The sequence below is a fragment of the Anguilla rostrata genome, chromosome 18, assembly GCF_018555375.3.
Source record: "Anguilla rostrata isolate EN2019 chromosome 18, ASM1855537v3, whole genome shotgun sequence".
In the NCBI taxonomy this organism is placed as follows: domain Eukaryota; kingdom Metazoa; phylum Chordata; class Actinopteri; order Anguilliformes; family Anguillidae; genus Anguilla; species Anguilla rostrata.
The window spans coordinates 5,942,557-5,967,113 of NC_057950.1; the positions used below are offsets into that span (position 1 = coordinate 5,942,557).

The 24,557-nt window shown below is 46.7% G+C and overlaps 1 protein-coding gene across 1 annotated transcript in view; it reads right to left on the minus strand.

Moving 5' to 3' along the window:
• The window catches only part of bmpr1aa (bone morphogenetic protein receptor, type IAa), a 58,151-nt gene extending 36,762 nt beyond the window's left edge, over positions 1 to 21,389 (minus strand). Inside the window, exons 1-2 of the mRNA XM_064317977.1 lie at positions 21,072 to 21,389; positions 492 to 631 (exon numbers count right to left, since the gene is read on the minus strand). The gene's annotated coding sequence lies outside the window, so the exon portion shown is untranslated. The remainder of the gene's footprint in view (positions 1 to 491; positions 632 to 21,071) is intronic.
• Between the last annotated feature and the right edge of the window lie 3,168 nt (positions 21,390 to 24,557).

Sequence of the window (24,557 nt, forward strand, 5' to 3'; positions counted from 1 at the left end):
CCGTCGAGACGGGATCTAAAGGGCTGCCGGAGAACAGGGGTGGCAAGTCTGGGGGAAAATGGCAGGCGCTCCGGGTTTGGTTATCGGCCAAGGCAGCGTCCAGACGAGAAATTTTTTTCCCGCCAAAAAAAGCATTTCAGTGATGGAAAACAAAAAGGTCACAAGTGATGCAAGTAGCATCACCCCACGAGCATTCTAAACGATTTTAAAAGTTCACCAGATATTGATAACCGTAATCTTATCGCTATGAAGCTGAAACATTCATATTTGACATCTTACAAATATTCATGAAGGCTTGTGACCAAGCACAGGGCCACAGAGAGGACCGTAGGAACACAGGAGTTAACCATCTGGGTCAGGTCTTTGGAATCTGCGGCAACTTCACATGAACTGAGCACAGTGAGGATCTGAAGGCCGTCCCCAAAAAATGAGAACGAATCGAAGGAAAAAAGGGCATGGGGGGGAGGGGGGGGATCCGCACGCTGGCCTACCTCACAGCTGAATCCACGGTGAAGGGACATGCTGAGGAACCGGGCACAGGTGGCTGCTGTGGTTGAGGGTCATTTGTATCCAGACTGATGTGAGTCCCACTGTGGCTCAAAGCACAGCCCCAGCATGGCACCATGGAAACCTGAGCAGACAGGGGGGCAGGAGAGAGGGTCAGAACCAGCACAGACACCCAGTGTCACCCAACATCAGACCCAGTACAGACACCCAACGTCACCCAAAATCAGTACCAGCACAGACACCCAACGTCAGTCCCAGCACAGACACCCAGTGTCACCCAACATCAGACCCAGTACAGACAGCCAACATCAGTACCAGCACAGACACCCAGTGTCACCCAACATCAGACCCAGCACAGACACCCAACGTCAGTCCCAGCACAGACACCCAGTGTCACCCAACATCAGACCCAGTGCAGACAGCCAACATCAGTACCAGCACAGACACCCAACGTCACCCAAAATCAGTACCAGCACAGACACCCAACATCAGTACCAGCACATATACCCAACATCACCCAACGTCAGTACCACCACAGACACCCAACGTCACCCAACATCAATCCCAGCACAGACACCCAACATCAGTACCAGCACAGACACCCGAGATCACCCAACGTCAATCACAGCACAGACACCCAACGTCAGCCCAGCACCCAAAACTGGCACCATTTGTGTTGTGAAAATACTTCATTGGTGCTCATCCAATGAGCTTTTGTAAGATTCTGCGTATAAGAGAGTTTGCTAAATGCCAAAATGTGTGCTTCCAAAATCTCTGCAGAACAGTATGGATGGAACAAATCTGCGCATCAGACAGATGATAGGCTTAAAAATCAAAAACCTAATTTTGAGTTTGTTCAGAACAAACCCCCGGGAACATTATCCATCTGCGCTTTCGCCAAAACAAGCGAGATAAACGTTCTGTTCAAATGCGGACAGCACTTCCTTTACAGACTTGTACGCCCTTCGGATCAATTAATGGCCAGTGGTGAGCGCTGGCTCTGGAGCACTGTGCTTATCAGATGAGGTCACAGCTACAGCATCCGCCATTATTTCACAGCTATTAGCGGTCAGAGGACGAGGTTTCATGCGCTACACCAGTTATGCCCCCCCCCCACCCCACCCCACCCCACCCCACCCCACCCCAAGTGCTGGACGGGGAATTGAAAATGCGGGTCATTACACTCAAAGGCAAGGTTCCCTACTTCAATTCTGGGGGAGAAAATACAGATTCTTCTTCTTCTTTTAGCAGAAGCCAGTGGAACAATTCTTGACTTGAGTACAATATGTAATTCAGAGCCTAAAGGAATAAATAATAAGAGAAATAATTCCCTTGAGGGAAAATCCAGGATCCAGTAAGCCCTCATTATACAAGCAGCTGAAGGTATCGCCGTTTTTCCCCCAAACACGGGCCACGAGTAGGGCCCCACAATTTGGGTGCGAGGGTAACGAACACCCCCAGGATTCCCCAGTTTAAAGCAGTCACAAAGCACACTGCTCCCGTTCACTGGTCATTTCCCCTACTGAAGAGAGATCCTCACGGGATAAGCACGCGCAGATTGAAGTATGCACTGGTGCCTTCTGCAGGACGGAGTGTAGCACAGTGGGTAAGGAACTGGGCTTGTAACCGAAAGGTCGCCGGTTCGATTCCCGGGTAGGACACTGCCGTTGTACCCTTGAGCAAGGTACTTAACCGGAATTGCTTCAGTATATATCCAGCTGTATAAATGGATACAATGTAAAAATGCTATGTAAAAGTTGTGTAAGTCGCTCTGGAAAAGAGCGTCTGCTAAATGCCTGTAATGTAATGTAATGTAATGTGCCTCAGAGCGTAAAAATAATGCGGTCCTTCCTCTCCTCACTTATGAGACTCGATCGGCGCAAAGTGGTCTGCTTTCATATCAGCCTCAGAATCAGAATCGGTCAAGTGTTGTTTCGTGAGTCGCGTTCCTGGAATGATTTACAATCTTCATCCCAGACTGCATTGAGAGCGCTTAAAAAAAAAAAAGTCAGATAAACGCCGGCTAGGGACGATTACATTTCAAACATCAACACTTATATATTTTTTTTTTTAAATGATACCACGAAATACAGGAAAGCCATTGCATCTGACAGGCTATTCACAACCGCAGCCACCTAGACAGATGTGGATCACAGTGAGTAACAGAACACCCTCCTCGCCTTCCAAAACGGGAAGAAAGGAGGAGGGGGGGAATGATTTCACCCCCTCCCCCCCTCTCCCACGTCCCCCCACAGACTCAGACAGAGTGTGGCGGTGGTGGAGGCTGAGAAGAGGTATGGCATGGCAACCCGGCGTGGGGCAGGGGGGTGGGGGGGTTTGGGGGTGTCGGGTGGCGGGTCTGGAGTCACGGCGGGGCAGACAGACTGTCCCAGGACCAGGCGCTAAGTCTCCCTCAGAGGGGCTGGGGGTCAGGACCATGTGACCCTGCCCCCCTTCTGAGAGAGACAGGATTATGGATCCTTTCCCCCAAGTCGTACCCCTGCTCTCCGCTCACCCTGACACAGCTGGGTGAAGGGGGATTGGGTACCGTGTCAGTGACTGGAGGAACTAGTCTGAGTGCATTCAGAATCACTAACATTAAAATGCTGCTTCTGCACTAATCAATGAAGAAACGGCCATGACAGAAACATCACAGTACCACAGAGAGAGGCAAGACATAGCCTATCTATAGTCAAATTTACACTGATTTGTATTGGTATATTTAGCTTTTATTTAAAGCCTCGTCACCATTACAGGGCTTTGAGAAGCTAACAGAAAATAAAAAGCAGAAAGCTGAGGCAAGAAAACATTCTGTCTACTTTTTCAGAGGCCCTCATTGCTACACCTTTCGTGACACTGGTGATAAACTGTCAATATATATATCAATATAAGACCCATGGGGTATGATGTTATAAATGCAATTCAATTGTACTTGTATATAAATATCATACAACTTTCAGTATGTTTTCTGAGATTTCATTTGGCACATACCATGGGGTCAATTCCATTTCAATTCAGGAAAAGAACAAAAATTTAATTCATTATTCGAACCATCTTCAAAGGATGTCATAGACATTTTTCAATTCATGATTTGACTTTCAATTAATATCCTGAACTTTACTGAATTTAAATAGAATAGACCTCACCTCAATGGGACATGCGTGTTGACATACTACATGATAAACCTGCAGAAAGCCAATGTAAAGACCGAACAGTTTACCAACCATGATATGACCTACTTATATGTAGTTCTTTTTTCCAGAACGTTCTTTCAAAATTTTGTGAGTCAGTGTTCTAGAATTTCATTTTCTTCAATTAGGCTACCAGTAGAGATTGCTACATTATTGTTACATTAGCGTTCGAATGCACTAAATGGCCAAGCTCCATTAGATATTTCCCAATTACTCGTTAAATCATGAGACAACTAGGCCTCTTAGGTCATCTGATATTCACATCCTAGTTGGTCCCGAGATAAAGTCATGATCTGGAGAAATGGCTTTAGTCACTATGCTGCTCGTCATTGGAACATGGTACCTCTCGACTCATTTGTATTTTTACTTTTCCTATAACGGTCCATTATTTTATTTTTATTTTAACTTTTTTAAAAACATCAATATAAAAAAGTCAGGTTTGGATTTAAAACCTCTGAAAATGAGACATCGCAATGAGACAGGTCAGGCACAGTGTAAGAGAAAAACCATCGAGACGAAACCAGACAGTCATACATCACGGGCAGCACACCAGGGAAAATACCATCAGAGCAGAGTGAGCGGTCCAAGGTTTAAACAGTTATTTAAAACACGCAGAACAACGAGCGAGTGTTCAGCGAACTGCGCTTTCCGCCGCCGGAGTTTCCAGTCGTACTGCAGGGGACGTGTGAGAGGGAGACCGCACGGACCTCTCTGCACGGACTCTCAGCCAGACCTCTCAGCCAGACCTCTCGGCCGGCCAGCGAGCTGTCCGCCCAGCTGCCAGACACCAAACCGCAGCCGAGACGGTCCGGCAGCCTCCCGAGCTCCTGGGAGACGGGATGCTGAGCGCCCGACAACCGAGAGGCTGTGTGGGCGGGGGATAAAAGTAATGCCCCCCCCACCCGTGATCACCGCCCAGTCAGCTCTGCTCCCAGTGTGGGAAACGCAGTGTGATCATGCACCGGGGGTGGGGTTAAGTAAGCAGCCTGGATTTGAACCAGCAACCTCCGAGAGGGGCCAAGCAATTGGTTCTGCGCTGGCTCTGAGGACTTCCTTTTGAAAGGGAGATGGAGAGCCGGTGGGTGGGGGGGGGGGGGGGGGGGGGGAGATGAGCTTTGAAAGACATGGAGAGAGAAAGTGTGGGGACGGGACACTTTGTGGTGGCTGGTCAGTCTAATCCATCAAACAGGCTCCCAGGGAACCATTCCATGAGAGAGATCAGCACTCACAACATTAAAAAAAGAATGAAAAAAGAGAAAAATACTGTCCTCTCAAGGACGTGGGAATGCCACAAAATGTTTCCTTTCGCTTTCATCAGAACCACACACACACACACACACACACACACCATCATTCTTATATCAGTCATTCCAGAAGATTCTAATTTTCTGGAGATCAGATGCTGTACGCACAAGGGGAGAATAAACAAATAGCATTTCTACCATCTTAACAACGGGGCTAAGATAAAAACGGAGGTGAATATTGCACTGGCCGCTCTCAGAATAGCACATTAGAGAAAAAAAAAACAGCGCAAATCCAATGACACATGACAGGAAGCAAATTTTAGGAGGCGTGTGGGAAGGGGGGTGACGGGGGGGGGGGGGGACTACACAAAACCGAAAGCGATAACCGGTGCTATCGGATTACGGCGACAGCGTTCCGCCTCAGGTCTCAGGAGGCGCCCTTCCTCCCGGTGGAGGAGGAGGAGGAGGAGGAAGGCCAGGGTCACTCAAGGGTGCAGCCGATAATTGGAGCTTTAACCGCACGGTCTATTTTTACAGCGCTCGCTGCACACAGGAATACTCTGAGGTTGGGCTGCTGTCGCTGCGCAAAGGCTCAGCTCCAGGGAGACTGAGCCAGCACAGCAGGGAGAGAGGGAGAGAGAGAGAGAAGGGAGGGGGGGGAGGGAGGGAGGGGAGGAGAGAAAGAGAAAGAGAGAGAGAGAGGGAGGGGGAGAGAGAGGAAGGAAGGGAGGAAAGGAGAGAAAGAGAGAGAGAGAGGGGGGAAGGGAGAGAGAGAGAGAGAGGGAGGAAGAGAGAACAAAGCCAACGTATGTAAAGAAGTGCTAAATATTCACTAAATATTATCACTGTAGAACAAAATGTCAACAAAAAAGCAAACAAAAAAACAGTTATCTTCATCAAGTTCTGGTTGTTAACTTGAAAAGTACTCCCAGAAAAAAAAAGTAATGACCTCTTCACCATATAATCAAATCAATGCTGATTTCATTTATAATTTGTCTATATGTAGCATATATTCACTTTACTATGAATACTAATAATAAATTCATTGCTGCCTGTCAATTAAGCCTGACTCAGAGTTTCATGTAAAACACAAGACAACGTACTGAGCCGGGTAGTAAGCAAACTTAGGAATAGAGTTGTCAACATGAGTGAAAACTTCAGTAAGCAGTTTTAGTACACTATCCACAAGTTCGGATGATGATATATTTATACATCGACTTTAAAATCTTACTTTACTGGAGAGAAGTTAACAGCTAGCTACCCATTCACAGCAGCTCTGTCTCTACGTGCCGTTACAGAAGCAGTGCGACTGACACTCAGACGATGCCGTCCTGCTCTGTGAAAGCGCAATTTCTGTGGAGTGCTTATTTTCCTGGAAGCCGTGCGCAGTTAGTTGTGTAACCCTTTTTGACATTACATAACGCGCTTTCGGTCCAAAAGAGAAACGGCAGCAGCCGCATGAACTCAAAAGAGACGACTTCCAAAACTGTCCGGCTAAACTAACTCCGCAGTAAAAAAAAATAAATAAATAAAAATGGCGCAGGGACGCAGTTTCTCGCGTGCGTGTGGCATCCATGAAAGACAGAGGCCGCACAGGAAGTGGAAATCGAGCGTCTGAAGATTCGATCTCAGCCGCTAATTCTGCCGGGTTTAGCAAAACCAACAGAACGGCGCGAGGGGGGCACGAATACAGGCCGGGGCTCGGGGGGGCGGGGGGGTCACTAACGCGATCAAAGTGAACGATCAGCCATAGCTAATTGAAATTAAAGGCCGTGAACGGGGTGGTTGGGGGGGGGGGGGGGGGGGGGTGCTGAGTTTACAGAGGTGTGTGGGAACTCACTGGGCTTGGGGCGGGGCGGGGGGGTCCTTCCTCAGTTCCATTCACAAAGCCTGCTGATTCACAGCTTTCTCTCCCCCCCCCTCTTCTTTCTCACTCCTCTTTTCTCTTGCCGTTGATCCCCCTCTTCTCCCTCACTTCCCCCTCTCTTGCTCTCCATCTCTCCTTCCCTCCCTTGCTCCACTGCTCCTTCCTCATTTCCTCCCGTCTCTCCTTCACCCCCCTCCCACTGCCTTACCCCCACACCTCCTCCTTCCTTCATTCCCCTTTCCACTCCTCCAGACACCCTCACCATCTCTGCGCCCATGTCCTCCTCTCCTTCCTTCTCCTTCCTCCTCCTCTCCTCCTCTCTCCACTTTTTCACTCCCCCCATCCGTATGTTTGTATGTGTCGCGGGCCACACAGAGGAGGAGGAGGAGGTTTGTCTCTCTCTCCCCTCCTCTCTCTCTCCCTCTCTCCTCTCCCTCCCCCTCTCTCTCTCTCTCTCTCTCTCTCTCCTCTCTCTCTCTTCTCTCTCTCTCTCTCTCTCCCTCCCTCCCTCCCTCCCTCCCTCTCCCTCCCACGCGGCCTCCGGTGAACGCTCGAGCCTCGCCATCAGACGAGATTACGCCGAAACGTGTAATTTAGCGGAGCGCTAATTAGCGATCGCCGCGCCAGACGGCGTGAGCTCCGGGGGACGCAGCGGCCCGCCGCCGAAGGGCGAGTGGGAGGAAGCCTGCGCTCGCGACGCGATCTTCCATCTGGACTCCAGACAGGAAGTGCTCCCTCTTTATAAATATATTTGCGTGATCAATGGCGCTGAACGTAAACGGATCAGGATGCGTCTTGCTTGTACACACCAGGTTTTGAGAGGGAGATTTGAGAGAGGATCGGACCTTCATGCTTTTCCGGTGCTTTAATCTCACCCTGAAAAAACAAACAAGGACTTTGTTTGTTTGGCTGAGGTCCAGAGGTTTTTTTGGTTTGAACTGAGATGACACGACCAGATCGATTTCATGCCTTTCATTCAGTGCAGTGCTAAGAACTCACACCTGACACCTGGAAGACGGCAGCAGATAAGGACCAATCAGAGCCGGGATTTGGTTTTTTTTTTTTTTTTTTTGAAATGCAGTCGCGAAAGCAGCCAAATGATTGGTCCTCAGTTCGCAGGTGAGCGCCAGGTGCGTTGCCAACGGCGAGGCCCCACGGTACGCCATCCCTTCGCGGCGTTCTACAGCGCAAGGCGGGGTCTGTGTGGGCGGTCGTTAATGGGCGGGGCTTAAGGTTGCTATGCAAATGAAAATGAGTGATGCAATAATCGGCTCTCACCCTTAAGGGCGTATGTCACACAGAAGGGGGGGGAAGCCCTACCAGTGGGAGCCTCTAATTAGGATTTACTTAATACTTCCTTAAATACCTCCAAGCGCTTTTCTCACACCTGTGAAAAATAAAGGCAATGCCGTCCTTCACAAAAACCCTACCCAGGGGGGTAAAGAAGAGTATTATATTACATGTGCTGCCCACAATTTACAGCCCAGTAGCTTCACAAAAAACAGCAGCTTCAAATGGTAATGAAGGTCACTTCCTTCCTTTGTAGAATGGAATCTAGCGTCAGTAGGCAACACACTGAATGCTATGGCACAAACCATAGACGTAACTAGATTGGCAAGCAAGACCGGCTGCAGTGGGGATTCTCGGTGATGCTACGTGCCTGTACCGAGCCCCGATCCAGTCCTTAATAACTGATATCCGAGACGGGACAATTTATTTAAATCACCTGACTCCGTGGCGTGTAAACGGTGCAGTGAAGTGGGGTTTCCCTCCTCAGCTGCTTATACGGAAGGAGGCCATGAAAGACTTCGCCGTACTACTAGGACTGGCTTTTTTCGAAGATTATCGCTGTTATACTATACAAAAGAAATTCCAAAATTATATACATTTTTTTCTAACCCTACACAAAATCTGTCATAACCTCAGCCATACAAGCTATCCCATTTTAGGAGTAATGGGCTGCGTTGCCATGGAAGCCCATCCATCCACCCTTCAGGGGCTGTAACCCTCTCCACCCATGGCTGTAACTTACCTACAGAGCCCTGATATACCTGCCTGTGGAGGGGGAACAGGAGCTCGGATATACCTGCCTGTGGAGGGGAGCAGGAGCCCTGATATACCTGCCTGTGGAGGGGGAACAGGAGCCTGTCTCTCTACACAGCCCTGATATACCTGCTTGTGGAGGGGGAACAGGAGCCTGTCTGTCTACAGAGACCTGATATACCTGCCTGTGGAGGGGGAACAGGAGCCTGTCTCTCTACACAGCCCTGATATACCTGCTTGTGGAGGGGGAACAGGAGCCCTGATATACCTGCCTGTGGAGGGGGAACAGGAGCCTGTCTGTTTACAGAGCCCTGATATACCTGCCCCTGGACAGGGAACAGGAGCCCTGATATACCTGCCTGTGGAGGGGGAACAGGAGCCTGTCTGTTACTGCCTGTGAGGAAACCTGCTGGTAGGTGAAACTGTGGAGGGAACAGGCCCTGATGTACCTGCTGGTGGAGGGGGAACAGGAGCCTGTCTGTGCGAGAGCACATCTGCAACACATCACACAGCCCAACTGACTTCCACACAGGGCCCCAGCGCCGAAGGCCCCAGGAGTCTGCGGGGCCTCTACAAAGGCCAAGGGCCCGGACCGCCCCAGGAGGGGCCACATGCTACAGCGAGCGGGGTCATGACGCGGCTTCTCTCTCAACGGTCAACTCTCACGAACTCATGCAAGCGTACACGCACACACACACTCTCACACACATGCCCTCACAAGTACACACAAGCAGGCACACACTCACACACACGCACTCTCACGCACGCACACGCACTCACGCACACACACACATAAGCACACAAATTCTCACACGCACTCACGCACACACACACACAAGCACACAAATTCTCACACGCACTCACACATGCACACACACACACACAAGCAAATACAAGCCCACGCATGCACAAGTAAACACAAGAACGCACAAACACACATGAGCAAACACAAGCATGCTCACAGACACAGAGACACAGAGTAATAGCGTGTCAGAGAAACAATGAGAGCAACAGAATATTGTGTGTGTGTGTGTGTGTGTGTGTGTATGAAAGGGCAGGGACTGTTATGTTTTCCTAGGGGGGGTATGTCAATATGTATTTTAATGGCGAGCTGTTTTATCATGCTGATAAAGCATATTTCAATTTGAATTTGAAAAAGGGAAAGAAAAAGTGAAACAGAAAGAAAGCAAGAGAGAGATTGTGGGAGGGAGAAAAAAGAGAGGGCTTCTTGTAATGAAGGGTGATCAAGCTACAGCTGAGGACTCCTGCGGTGGTTCACCAGGACTTTGCGGTATTGGAACAGACATGCATTTAACCCTTAATTCAGCCTCACAGGCTGAACTCAACCGCCAATGACTGACTACTAAACGAAGCTGCCAGCGCCGAGAGCCAAAATGGAGTCCGATGGTGTTGAAGCTGCGTGGCCGGTACTGAGATCACAGGCTTTAACAAGGCAAACTGAAGAGCGTGAACACAATAAAGGGTCCGCCAAGTTCCTGGATTTGATAACGCCAAATGTCCAAAAATTATTCCAGTTACTTCTAGGCTAATAATCCACGATTCCCTTCTTCACGTACAAAACTCCTTCAGGTTAAAACCAGAGTTACAGGTGTCCTTTTTAAACCACCAAACATTCCAAAAATATTAGTCAGAGATACATACACATGTATTCTTTTTGTTTTCTTGTCCTTGACCCGTAAACACGGTGTCTTTGTTCACGGTAACGTAAATGTCACCACGCTCTGAGTCGGCAAGCTGCCAGTGAAACCGAGTCCATAATTCAGACTCTCCAACTCTCCTTTGACTGTGACCCCCCCCTAAACGGTAAAAAGTCCTGTAACGTTTCTTGGCAAGGCCGCACGCGAGAAAGAAAGGTTACTGTGAAGAAGAAAAAACAAACAGAAGAGAGGTGGATGAAAGAGGGGGGAATGGATGGAAGGAGGGAGGGAGGGACGGAGGGAGCGAGGAAAGAAAGAGGGGGTGTGAGCGAGTGAGAGGCCGTCCGTCACCACTGGCTGTCAGGCACCTGGATCCACAAATCACCTCTGCTGTATTTCCCTTGTTTGCTTTTCCCCTTCAGCAAACAGCGAGCCTGACAGCTCGACGGATCTCACGCCCGGTACCTGCCGACTGACGGACAGGCTCAGGATATCGTTCACGGCCAGAGACGCCAAATTTTTTTCTTTGACACATAACGAGAAGAAGGATGTCTCGCTTGACTGACCTCGAACTGAGGAGCGGCCCTAAAAAAAAAGGTCTCTGAATTAAATTAAACAGAACTCTCGCCTGAGAGAGCTAAGGGCTCATTAATTAGGCCACTCAGGCTATAAAATAGCTGTATATAAGCTACTATAAGCTATAACTTAAGAATTTCATTAACGTTTGGCAAAAAGATCCTGCCCATATATAATACACGTTTATGTGTGTGTATATTATATACTATATACATGAATTTAATATTAATATTTAGGCTACAGGGAATATTTCAAAAGCAATTACATGGAAATGATTCACTGATTAATTTAAATCTTTCCTATGCACTTATTGCAATGTCATGTACAGAGTGCAGCTAATGTGTGTGTGAGACATGATGAAGATGATTTAGTGAGCTATCAATTCACACTCCACCACCAGCCCGCAGAAAAATCATGATTTTTTTTTTTAAACGAACGAGTTACCTGGGACATCGTAAGCCTGTCAAAATCACTGGATTTATTTCAGAGCCCAAATGGAGGAACCCCAGACCTGAAAGCATTGGATTTATTTCAGAGCCAAAATGGAGGAACCCCAGACCTGAAAGCACTGGATATTTGGCAAATGAACCCAGACTGAAAGCACGATTCAAGCCAATGAGTGAACCTTAGCCTGTTATTTAGAGCCAAATGAGAAACCAGCTGAGCATTTCCTGAAAACCTTTTTCCTGAAAGCACTCTTTACTTTCGCATGTACACTCACCGGCCATTTAGGTACACCTGTTCATCTGCAAACTGCACCCGCTAACGCAAATATCTAATCAGCCAATCACATGGCAGCAACTCAATGCATTTAGGCATGTAGACATAGTCAAGACGATCTGCTGAAGTTCAAACCAAGCATCAGAATGGGGAAGAAAGGTGATTTAAGTGACTTTGAATGTGGCATGGTTGTTGGAGCCAGATGGGCTGGTTTGAGTATTTCAGAAACTGCTGATCTACTGGGATTTTCACGCACAATCATCTCTAGGGTTTACAGAGAATGGTCCGAAAAAGAGAAAATATCCAGTGAGCGGCAGTTCTCTGAGGTCAGAGGAGAATGGCCAGACTGGTTTGAGCTGACAGAAAGGCAACAGTAACTCAAAAAACCACTCGTTACAACCGAGGTATGCAGAAGAGCATCTCTGAACGCACACCACGGCAAACCTTAAAGCAGATGGGCTACAGCAGCAGAAGACCACACCGGGTGCCACTCCTGTCACCTAATGAAGTGGCCAGTGAGTGTATGCGATTTGCATTGTATCCATTACACAGCATGGGTCTATCAATACTTAACACTTTAATGCATTGGTTCATTACACCTGTATTCTAAGCATGGTACACCACCAGCAGTGTCCTACCCATGTATTGAACCTGTGATTTTTAGGTCACAATACCAGCTCCTGACCCATTACACTACACTGCCATTACACTGTTGTCAGTGATATGACTGTGCCATTTTTGGCCCTAGAAAAGCTAGAAGGCCTGGCTTGGCTTAGTTTCTGCAGCTTAATTTGGCAAATCTAGTAGTTTAGCATAGTTTAGCAGTCTGGTAGACCGTCCCATGGTCCTGCCAGGTGAAAAAAAAGAAGAAAAAAAAAACAGGCTATATAGTACACAAACCGCAATGGGTCAATCCTCACTATGACAGATGAACTGCAGCATGCCAACTTCAGGAACTCTCCTGAGGAAAGAGGCTAAGGAGGAATGACAAATACAAGTGCTAGCGGAGGCAACAGTTAGCTCATAAAAAGAATAATCAAACAAACACATAAAACTCCTCCGTGGCCAGCTTCCCAGGATCGCAAACGTGAACCTCGGTCGTCGCTCAAGCAAGCTTACGCACCAAACCGAACGTGAAAAAGCAGGAGAAACAAGACCAGGTTAAAACCTAGTTTATGGCTGGACCGGCCGACCAACGGTGTAACTTCATCACTCAGTCACTCACTCAGTCACAGACATTCGCGTCTGTAGGGCTGGCCCCCAGCTGTTGCGGTCCAGCCAAAAAAAGGGGAGCAGGTATTGGTTAAGCCACGACCACGCGATCAGCGCGCTGAAAAGGAAAAAAAGGCTTTGGGGCCTACGCAGCAGCGCTAACAAGAGCGGCTCGTCACACAGGCCCAACACAAAAGGGGCGTCCTCACACCGGCCTGACAATAGGAGCGCGTGCGCTCCGCGCGGACCCCGCCCACCAAACGGCGAACGCCGCGCTTTGTCCTGAGATCGCCGCCCGTCAAACAGCAACGGGGGCGGGTGACGACTCTCTGCGACGGGACGGGGGCGCGCGTCTCATCCCAGAGTCAAACCCCGAATAAGCTACACACCGCGTTAGCTGGGTTTCCGTTTCCAAACGGCAGCTTGGATGGGCTATGATCCGGCTAACAAAGTAGCTTGTTCTTAATTTCAGAAGCGCGAAGTCAATGGGCCTCATTCTCGAAGCGTGCGTACGATCACATCTGACCGTAAACTGTACGTAAGAACGTTTCCATGAAAATTTCAGCATTCATCTATTTTTTTCTTATCTGTACTACTTGTCCATGGCTGTTTCCTTATGCTAATTGCATGAACAGGATTGTGCATAAACTTTACAAACAGTCAGCGCTCATCATCTCATACACCTGGGATACGCACAGAAACAAAAGGTCTGCACATGTGTCATGAATCCCATATTGGCTTTTCATAGGAACATTATTAAGAACAATAGTAAGAATAATTTAAGAAACGTTTTGTGAATGAGGTCCAATGAGTGGGATTCCATACATGTGAACAGCTCACTGCTCGCTGATAGCTTCGTTCGCACAAATGTAAACGAATCCATTCAGAGGGGATTAGTAATCTCCCTCTGTGTCTGTTTTCAACACATGTAAACATTTCCACAAGATGCAAACATTTCCGCTCAATGGGAAACTTGTGACAGCTCTAAATGAATCAGAGGTAAAACGCAGCGAGTAGTCTCGAGCAGACATGGGTGATGTGACTGAGCAGACTTAGTTCTGACGTGCTTATTTCAAGAAGGAGCCAGGCAAACATATGTACGTGTGTGTGATTGTGCTTGTGCATGCGTGTTGTGGTGTGTGTGTGTGTGTGTGTGAAAAACTCCTTGAGCGGGGGGGGGGGGGTAGAAACAGACCATCATGGCATGAATCCCAGCTTTGCCAGACTTGTCAAAATCACAGCCCACCTTTAAAATTCACTTGGCAACAAATTCCTGGGACAAGCCGTCCCAGCTAGACTCTCACAGACTACGTTTGGCTTCATTATCTGCCAGCTATTGAGCACTGACAGCTCCCAAATCTCTTTCAGTAAAATTTGAAAAAATTCAATGGTAAAAGCTGTATTAGCAAGGTAGATGTAACCATCCACCAAAAGACGTGAAATCTTCTGAAAACCACACCTACTCGACAGCTAGCTGCAGTCGGCTGGACTGGCATCATGATTCGCGAGGTCCAGGCATAGCCTACATCACTGCCACTCAGTTGAAAATGGAAAATTTCAACAATAACCAAAGGATAGTACCATGGCCAAAAATCATATACTGTCCCAGAAACACATTTAAGCTCGCCTACTGATCGGCTTCAGTGCACTGGGACGACATAGCTCAGGAGGTAAGAGCCCTTGTCTGGCAGTCGGAGGGTTGCGGGTTCGATCCCCCCGCCCTGGGCATGTCGAAGTGTACCTGAGCAAGACACCTAACCTCTAACTGCTCTGGTGAATGCGAGGCATCAATTGTAAAGCGCCATGGATAAAAGCGGTATATAAATGCAGTCCATTTACCATTTACCATCCACTTCATCTTTGTGTAGGCTAAGGCGAGGCTACTCCGTAAGACTGCGAGCACTCTGTTTAAAATTCATAAGGAGGTAAACACGAGTCCTGACCTTTCCACTTTCTCCATTAAATGATAAAAATCTCTCGGCTCCCATCCCACCATCTTAGGTCTCCTTCCGTCCACATTAACCTCCTCCAACTCTAAATTACTCACTCGGGCCTCGTCCGTACATAAAGCAGATCGATGCAAAAAGTGGGCAGCAACTTTTTATTCCACGAGGACCATTATACGTGCGGAAAAAGGGTTTGCAGCCCATCATGTAAAACGCCCACCTAATTTCTGGATGTTTAGCAGACTGTGCAATATTGTTCCATTTTTACAGAGAAAAAGTGACAGAGAAGCAAAACTGCACCAAGGAAAGTTGTGTATGTACTGCAGGATTTGTGGTTATTTATGTTTATAACCCACCAAACCTTTATTATTGAGGGTCCAAACACCGATCATTAGCGTACGCTAATTGCTCATATAGTTATTGCCGTTGACTGTTGTTTTACAGTCTATGCAAACAGTTACTTTGGCAAAACTATGAATGGTCATGCCAAAAAAGCCTATCAGAATTGAACCGCTGACATTGGTTATTTTCCCTTTCATAAATATAACGATTATAGATTTTGTTTACATCGTTTAATCAAATTCACTGATCGTGCGTCTACTTTCCAGTCCAAAGGCACTCCTCGACACTTGGGCAGCGCTCACAAGCGTAAGCCCACTTCCTGCCAACAAAGAACTCTGAATCAGAATTTGTGAGAGAGGGAGCGAAGTGGAGAAAGAGAGAAAAGGAGTAAAAAAAAGTAAAGAGAAACAGAAAAAAGGGGAGCAGAGCAGAACGATAAAAGCGCTGCTTTGTCAAAAAGCCTCATTGTACCACGCTGGAGCTCTCTCACTCGGCCGACTTTACGCGTCCAGCAGCGAGCGGTTAACACACGTTTGTAAGCGCTCTGCTTTCATACCCCCCCCTCCTCCCCACGCCCCACGCCTGCCCCCCCCCCCCTTCCCCCCCCCACACCCCGAGAGTGAGGGGATGTATGGCGGGCTCTGTGATCGCACTCTCCCAGACTCAGCCACACTGTCTCCAGGCCTGGGCTGCCCAGCAGACAGGAGCGCAAGGGCCTGAAACCCGATCCACGCGCCTCTCCTCTCCTCTCCTCCCCCATCCCCCCATTCCTCCGCCTCCTCCTCCTCCTCCACCACCATCTCTCCAAGGCTACCTTGCCAGGGAAAGAGAGAGAGAGGGAAAGAGGGAGAAAGGAAAATAAAAGAGAGAGACTTCCAAGGCAATTCAATCCCTCGCCTGAAGCTGAACATTTTTTTTTAACTTTTTCGCCGTTACTGCTGCTGCAAGCACGGGGGCAAGGGAGCGTGCTTAACTTTTTAAATATTCGGCAACTAGGAAAATCACACAAGCCCAAACCGCAGCTTCAGTTGTGTGTACGTGCGCATGAGTGCGTAAGTGTGTGTGCGTACGTGTGTGTGCATGCGTGTGAGTGCGTATGTGTGTGTGTACGCACGTGTGCGTGTGTGAGTGCGTGTGTGCGCGTACATGTGTGTGTGCGTGCGCTTGTGTGCACACGTATGTGTGTGTGTGTGTGTGTGTGTGTGTGTGGGGTCATTTCTTCCCACCCCCCTTCCTTTGTGTGACCTCACTGTAATCTATCGCGCTGTTTCTGGCACGTCAGTCTTCGGGCTACGCTGACAGATTGTTAAAGCGGTTTGATTAGCCGCCGTTAGGCGACGCGGCGACCCGACGGGCCCTTCAGAGCGAGATCACAGGAAGTCCGCGCCGCACACACAGAGCCCCTCGCACCTCGCCGACGGCAACCGTCCGAAAAAAAGGACGCCCGAGCGCGCCTTCGATGGGGGTCACATGACCGCGCCGCGTGAGTATGTGTGTGTGTGTGTGTGTGTGCCACTCGGGGAAAAAAATCTCTCTTTGTGCGAACGCTTTGGATGCCGGCTCCAACACCACAACGCCGTCCTTCGCTTTCCAACAAAACCGAGAACTCTATTAAAAAAAAAACTCTCAAAATCCCGTTTCACAATGAACTACATAAAAGCAACAACACCGAAAATTACACCAGCTTACTTCTGCACAAGAAAACCCACCAGTGAATTTGTAGCGAGGAGTTTAATTAGCCTGTTGCATACCCAAGTTCAAATTTTGACAAGTGACCGCAATTTAAGAAATTGCTTCAGATTAGAATTTTACAGACTGCTGTGGGGGGAAAAACGTACAGTGAGTTGATACTCTTCAAAATTAAAAAAGCCACAAATGAGGTCAATGTCAGTCCTCCTTTCCCTCCAGGGAGACTCTAGACTACTGCTGAGGCACGGGGGTATGAGATTAAAAAGCTACTGCAATTATGATAAAGTGCAGCGATTTAAGAGCCATCGGACGATGTGTATCACTAAACTAGACGAAGAGCTTTAAGTCCATGTCAGACGGCCCAAATACGCTATCGCCTATATCAATTACCAACCGATAACCTACAGCGTTAACATTTTACTTTTTCTTTTTAAAAAGCGCAGGTGTGTAAATGGCAGATTTTTCCCCCCACTGCTGGAAGGTAAAAGCTTCCCCAGACTTTCCTGAAGGTAGGTAACGCATTGTAACACACCTGCGAGCTACAGTGGAAACCAGAGAGCACTATACGTGTGCTAGCGGTGAGGGTATTTTGACATATTAAGTAATTTGAGCTTTCCTAGCCTGATTTTTTTTCCCTTTCCAAAGGCCTTTCAACAAATATACAATCCAGGGGCCTACACAGTTATTCCGAAGGCTATATTTGAGCTTGTACAGAGGATGACACAAAAGCACGTTTTCTGCAGTGAAAAGAAATGAATTCTGCCTTTAACTTGGAAACCTATCCACTGGATTATAAACAGCATTTAGACCACCAGCATACACCTGTGAAGTGAACCAAGATTGGCGGCACATAATACTTCCTACAAAAGCTATTTAGCACGACAACCCCCCCACCCCCCCAAGTAACAGGAGATTTTAAAGAAACAAGGTCGTTCACAGCAACTTCACTGCCACAAATGAGCTTGTGTTTGAAATATAACGCCACACTTGTCTTGCCCGACGCAAACAGTACAGAACACACAAGCGTGAGGCAGAAGCTGGGACGATCGCCCACAGAAACTCCACACGCCACTTAAAAGCCACAATTTTTGCAGGATGTCCATCCCGACCACACCGTGACTTTGTTAAAAGATGCAAGTGAAAAAAGGAGAGAAGCTAATTTAGGCTAAATTAGGCACCTTTTTAGGATAACTCTGGCACATCTACAGAAATGCTATTATTGTGCACCGTCCACATAAACTAATAATCCAGTTTTCCCAGCACCTTGAGAAAACTGGATTTCTTTATTTAAATTACAAGGTTAAGGGTCACTTGGAAGGGCAACCTTGATGTACCCAGAATTTTTTTTTTCATTCCTCAAGTTATTCTGAATACCCCCCTATTTTTAGACACAAGAAAAGTAAACAAACGAAGAGTGTCTGTGCTATTAACGTTCCCAAAAGCCGAAAAAAGAAATGTGAGGTCATGAGATGAAACAAGTAAGCTGGAACAGTCCTTCCCAACCCCACACCCCACCCCCATAAACCCCACCCAAACCCCCTCTCACAGAAAGCAGCCGGCAGTAGCAGTGGTGTCATAGCAACAGCAAATAAGATCAACAGATGCAACCCAAAACCTCGTCCCCTCTTTTAATGGCATATTTATCTTCCTTTAGCCTAACAGGCTTCAGGTCTATCTTTATCGCGAGCCTCAGTCAGACTGTGGCTTCTTGGGAGTATATCAGGGCTGAATTATGCCCCATTTGCCAACTATCCAACTGCCCCCCCCCCCCCCCACCCCCCCCCCGCCCCGCAATACGTAAACTCGGGGCGATCAATCACCGCGATCTCAAGAGCCCGGGGTTAGCAGCGCTCACACCAATCACCCGGACACAAACGAGCGAGGTAATCGGACGCGGCGGTCGCTAATCGAAACTAAGCGACCGGAAAGGGTCCATATACAGTAGACTCGGGCTCGATTAAGACGAACGGTCCCCCAAAATCAAGACTATAATAATAATCTCCGACTGGCTTATTCGCGTTGGAATACTTGAAACGGGCCTCACCCCCTAGCCCCCTTTTCGAACACCCCCCCCCACCCCCCACCCCCCCTTCTCGAGCTCTGACTCCCAGATATTCCACGGTGTTATTTTTGTAACGGAGAGTCCCGAGTAAGCCATGGAATGCACAGCTGTCTCGCATATGTTTAATGTTAGCCTTTATATTTCATTTCTCCTTTTTTCTTTTTTTCTTTTCTCCCCCCCTCTACTTTTCATCTCATCCCTCGCTTTCTGCAGCCTTCTCAAACCTCAGACAGTTTCACATTCAATATTTCCATCTGGTGTTTGACCTCTCTCCATCACAGCCTTATTTTACTTCAGTGTGGCTTTTAGTGGGGGGGAGGGGGGGGTGTGGAAGGGGGACTCTATCGCTCTCTCTCTCTCCTTCTCACACACGCACGCACGCACGCACATACATACACGCACACACACGCGCCAAATTAAACCCAGCTTTCTACCCCGTAAGTTGTGAGGGAAAAAAACATCCATAAAAACGGCCCATTATGATCGCACAGACTGCTGGGATATTAGGCAAGAAAATCTTACTTTTGCCAGCTTAAATCAGGATAATATACAGGAAATAAAAATGTAAAAATTCTGCAGTACATACATTTTCTTAGGATTAACATCCTAAGAAACGTCTTTTTCCAATTTAATTGTTGCCAAATAAATAACTGTCAAATAAATTGCCTAAAGATTGTATAAAGGTTGATAGGCTGCCAGTCTGGATACAAATAGTATGCTCTGTAATGTCCTGGCAGTGTTGACGCATCCGTGTCAATAATGCGAGTTGGTACATGTTTTTTTAATTAACAGAAACATAAATAATAAACTCATGTGGAACTAACCTGCGCCTTTTTTTTTCTTTTGGTTTGACACGCACAAAAATCATCCCCAAAAATATAGGCTTATACCACTTCACTACTCAGTAACACAGCAAAAATAAAGTTTTTCCAAGTGACACTTGAACATGGAAAATCTCAGCTGGCTCAGTGATTCACGCCCAAAGTGTTGGTAGTTGAAAACTGATCTGTAGGCTATTGCAAGTGACCTCGATGCCCGATTAAGGATTGAGCCGACGACACTGTTTGCAGTAAACGATTTTGCCTGCTAAATAACTTCAGTAGGCAGAACTTCCACCATCTTCTATCCAGTAGTGCCCTTTCCAACACACATTCGCCATGGATCGCCATGGGCCACAGGGCCTCGATGGCGCAGGCTGTTGATCAACAGCGTGATCAACATTGCACAAATACAAAAAACAAACAATAAAAGTGTTCATTTGTCAGGGCATAGCTTCGATTTAATGAATACTACCCGTTCGTGTGCAACAGTGTATAACATTAACGAATTGCAACGTGTAACTGGACGCGTAGTAAGACCAAAGGATTCAACGCAGGCTTCGCACTAGCTAGTTAGCTGCCGACAGACACTTCTCATAATTGTATAAATCCAGAAATGTAGTGTTTTGATTTGGTGTAATGCTTATAAGTGAGAATTTGATCTTATGCTACTGCAAAAAAATAACCAAAAGCTCCAAGTGGTTTTGCAAACAGATAAAGTGAATAGCAAAATGGCTAGCCATTTAGCCTATGAAACTTCATAGCTAATGTAACAGTAGGGTTGCGAGTCAACGATAGCTTGGTTGTTGCTTGCCCAGTTAAACCAATTCAAATCCACGAATTCACCGCATTTTGTTTCAATTTGGTGTCACACTAGATATCAGTCAACATTACATTAAATTGGAAACAACATAAAAGTAAACTAGGCTATGTGAGTTACCCCAGTGTAGATTGATCTTTAAGTAGGAAAGGAAATCGGTAATTCAACTAACTTGTTAGACAGTGCCGTCTAGTATCAACCAAAACAATTGATACACACATATGTGATCAGTAAAACACATCAGTCATCTTTTCCAACAAACTGCTCTAGGTTCAGCCCAAAATAACAAGCCAGCTACAACAAAATATCGAGCACAACAACAAACTTTTTTTTCCACAGCCGGAAAGAAAACCGGAGATCCGGAATTCAGACTCACCTATATCGTGGCAATATCAATTTTTTAAAATCCCTTCCCCGCAGATCAAATCAATGTGTTTTTGGGTTAATCTTCTTTGCAGCCGCATCAACGACTCTATAAAGTTTCCCAGATTTATATTTGTTTGTTTATTTTTTTGTTTGTTTTCTTGCTTGTAGCTCTTTAGCAGCGTCTGTTTTTCTCTCTCTCTCCCTCTCTCGCTCGCTCGCTCGCTACTGCTTGCTTTTCCCCAAGCTTGCGCAGGGGGAACATTCCAGCCCTGCGCGAAACGAGATCATTCCCGACCAAGCCCTCCAATCACTGCCGTCTGTGCGCTCCAGGCATTACACAGGAGACCAGAGCGACAGAGGGGTGGCGGTGGGGCTTACAGTAGGCTACGACACCCATGAGACGCCACCTGGTGTGAGTGCACAGACACGACTCTAAAGGGAGGGGGACAACAGGATAATGTACACACATTTCCCCAGTTTTACCCGCCCTCCTCCTATTCTTCTTGCAATTATCGTTTATTCTGGAACAGTCGTTGGAATAAAACAAGCAGCCTACGGATAAGCGGAGTAGTACCGACCCTCCAGCTGCGTGTTTACATGGGAATGTATCCAAAACGCTTGTTCTGCTACGATGAAATCTCAGCAGGTATAGCCATAATTATCTCATTTGGTTTATTACATAGCCTACTTGTTTTCCCCAATATTGTTCTAACAAATTACCTGTACCTGCTATTGGGCACTATGGCAGAAGGGTGGGTGGGAGGGGGTGTAAAATATCGTGCGTTCAAATGAGGACATTGGCTACACAGTTTTGTCGCTAAAGTGGTGCCTTTTACTGAAGTCAAAACACTTTTCTGTAGGCCTACCCGCACTTTTGACGAACAAGAGCCGGCGAACTATAGCCTGGGGGTTTCAACAGGGTTGTCAACGCTGACCCCTGAGAGTCCTTGAAGGTAATGTAGGGGGTCCCTTGCTAGACTTGATATGCAATTAAAAAATATATATATATGTAGCCCTTTTTTCAACTTATGATGGGTGTCCCCAGGTTAGCTACGAGCGGGGTGGGGTCCCTGGATCAAAACCGGTTGAAAACCCCAGAACTATAGGAACCGAAGAATTAAGTAGGCCTACGATCAAGATCTAGACACTGAATCACATGCTGTGGCGAAAGGACAGCCATCGATGACATCTGTGTACCCGTCTCAACGGACATGTGGCCCACAGTGCCACTCTGCAGTACAGGTAATATGAATATCATAACAGTGTAGAGAGAGAGAGAGTGCGAGAAATGTCCTTATTCTCCTTTATTGGTGATCTGCATACATTAAGGTCACAGTATTATTGAACAGAACATGCATAAAAAAGGATTAAGGCCTTCACTAGACTGTATGTCCTTACCAGTTAATTTAAAATAAAAAAAATAAAAAATTAAGCCTTCTTTCTTTTCATCCAGATAAAGACACATATGTATGTCTTCCCAGAACTTGTCACAGTCACGAAAAATTAATTGATGCAGTTCCTGTACTTCACCGTACTGATCACACTTCCCTGTTCCTTTTTGGCAGTTTTCTTCGTGAACAAAAACACGTCTAGAGAAGGTGGCCCCAGAGACAGGGGGCCCCAAAAACGGGCAGAATCACAGAGCACTGGGGCTGTCACTGGGAGCACTACCCCGAACTGGGGGACCGGACCCTGCGCCCGGGACCGAGCCCTGGTGACAAGTCCCTCTCAGCGCACATTTTTCTATAGCCATTGTTTGTTTTTTTGTTTGTTTTTGTTTAAGCATCTAAGTGAGCTGTGGGAGTGCTTATGAGATGTTTCTGTCTAAAATGCTCAATAAGACAACAAACTCTTTCTGAGACTCCAGCCGAATCGGATATAATACGATGAAAGGAGAAGAAAAGAAAACAAGAATACCACTTTTTTAAAAACGCTTTAAAGGTAGAGCATCAAACGTACTGTACGTTGACTAAGAGTCAGTCTGTGGCTCTGGAATCTAAACTGTGTACCAGAAGTCAGCCCAGTTTGATAAAGACCCTTTGTGTTCAAAAACTATCTGGAGTTTCTGCTTGTTTTCTGTAGTTTCAAATTCATTTTGACCAGCTAAAACGAAAATAAATTCATCAGTAATAGTGAGATACAAAATTGTAACAACCAAGCAAGTCCATGCCAAAAAAAAAAAAAAAAAAACGTAGACAAATGTTTAAAAACACAACTATTAATCAAATCAAGGCCATATTTTTGAACATTTCAGCAAGTGTTTTTAAAAAATGCAATAAATAAGCTAACATATGAATAAAAACTTAAGAGAGCTGTCACTGCATGCCACAAGAATAGCTTTTAGACTATCAATACTATTCTCCTATTATACCACTGTGCTGTTTTTCTAAACATTATTCATGATAAATACTTTTTCATTCCATTCCTGAAAAAAAAATAATAATCAAAAAGCAGTACCTGAACACGATACACATTCTAATAAATCTGGCTCTTTTGTAATAATATACAGTAGTGCAAAAAAAAAAAAATAGGTTTGTGTAAACAGGCACCTGAAGGACCACAATGAAATCCGACTCTCGCTGTCTAAAGGAAGCCACCGATAGGGCCTTTCGTGCTCTGGAGCACCTGGAAAAACACAATTCACAAAGGGCACTGTATCGTATGCCTGGAACTTGGGTTGAAGATGGCAGTGTTACCGTCCCAAAAATCCCAAAGTAATGCGGGAAGCAGAACTGAAGCAGGCTGACAACCGCGAGGAACGATGGCGTCAGGTTGCTACAGCGTTGGGTCAGCGTTGTGAGAACGTCCTGCCCTACAGAGCGTGTAGAGGGAAAGAGGGATGAAACTGAGAGGAGAGACAGAGGAGGGGGGGAAACCCGAAGCGGGTGAGAATTTGGGGGTGAGGAACAAGGGATGGCGAGATGGGAGGAGGAAGAGGCCGGCACCAGATTGGCAGCCACTGATAACCTTAATGGAATGAACAGCCAACAAAAGAAAGGAAATGACAGTTGGGAATGGACAGTGAAGTGGTTTGAATTGAACTCAGAGAAAGAGAGAGAGAGAAAAAGAGAACACAAGAGTGGAGGAGAAAGAAATTATAGGTGTGAGAAAGGAAGAGTGACTGTGTTCTTTGAGAATAGTAAATTGATATTCTACCTCTGACTCTTTGAATATACGTAAGTATTCTTTTATATCTGATTGGTAGCGCTTGTGCCTCAACTACCACTGAATGAAAGTTAGGAAAATTCTAGAATTATTTTACCTTAAAATTTGATTTTCATAGCATGGTTTCAACTGACATGATCCTTCAGGTGTCAAAAAGCACACAGTACACGCTATTTTACCATCTAGCTACTGTCTTAACAGGGAAGATAGCATCTGCTAAACATTCTATGTGCTGTCTATATCATCACAGGCAAACTCAATGGTTTAAAGTACCTTGAACAATGGAATATCCCTTCTGAAAATATGAACCTAGTATCTATTAAATAAATTG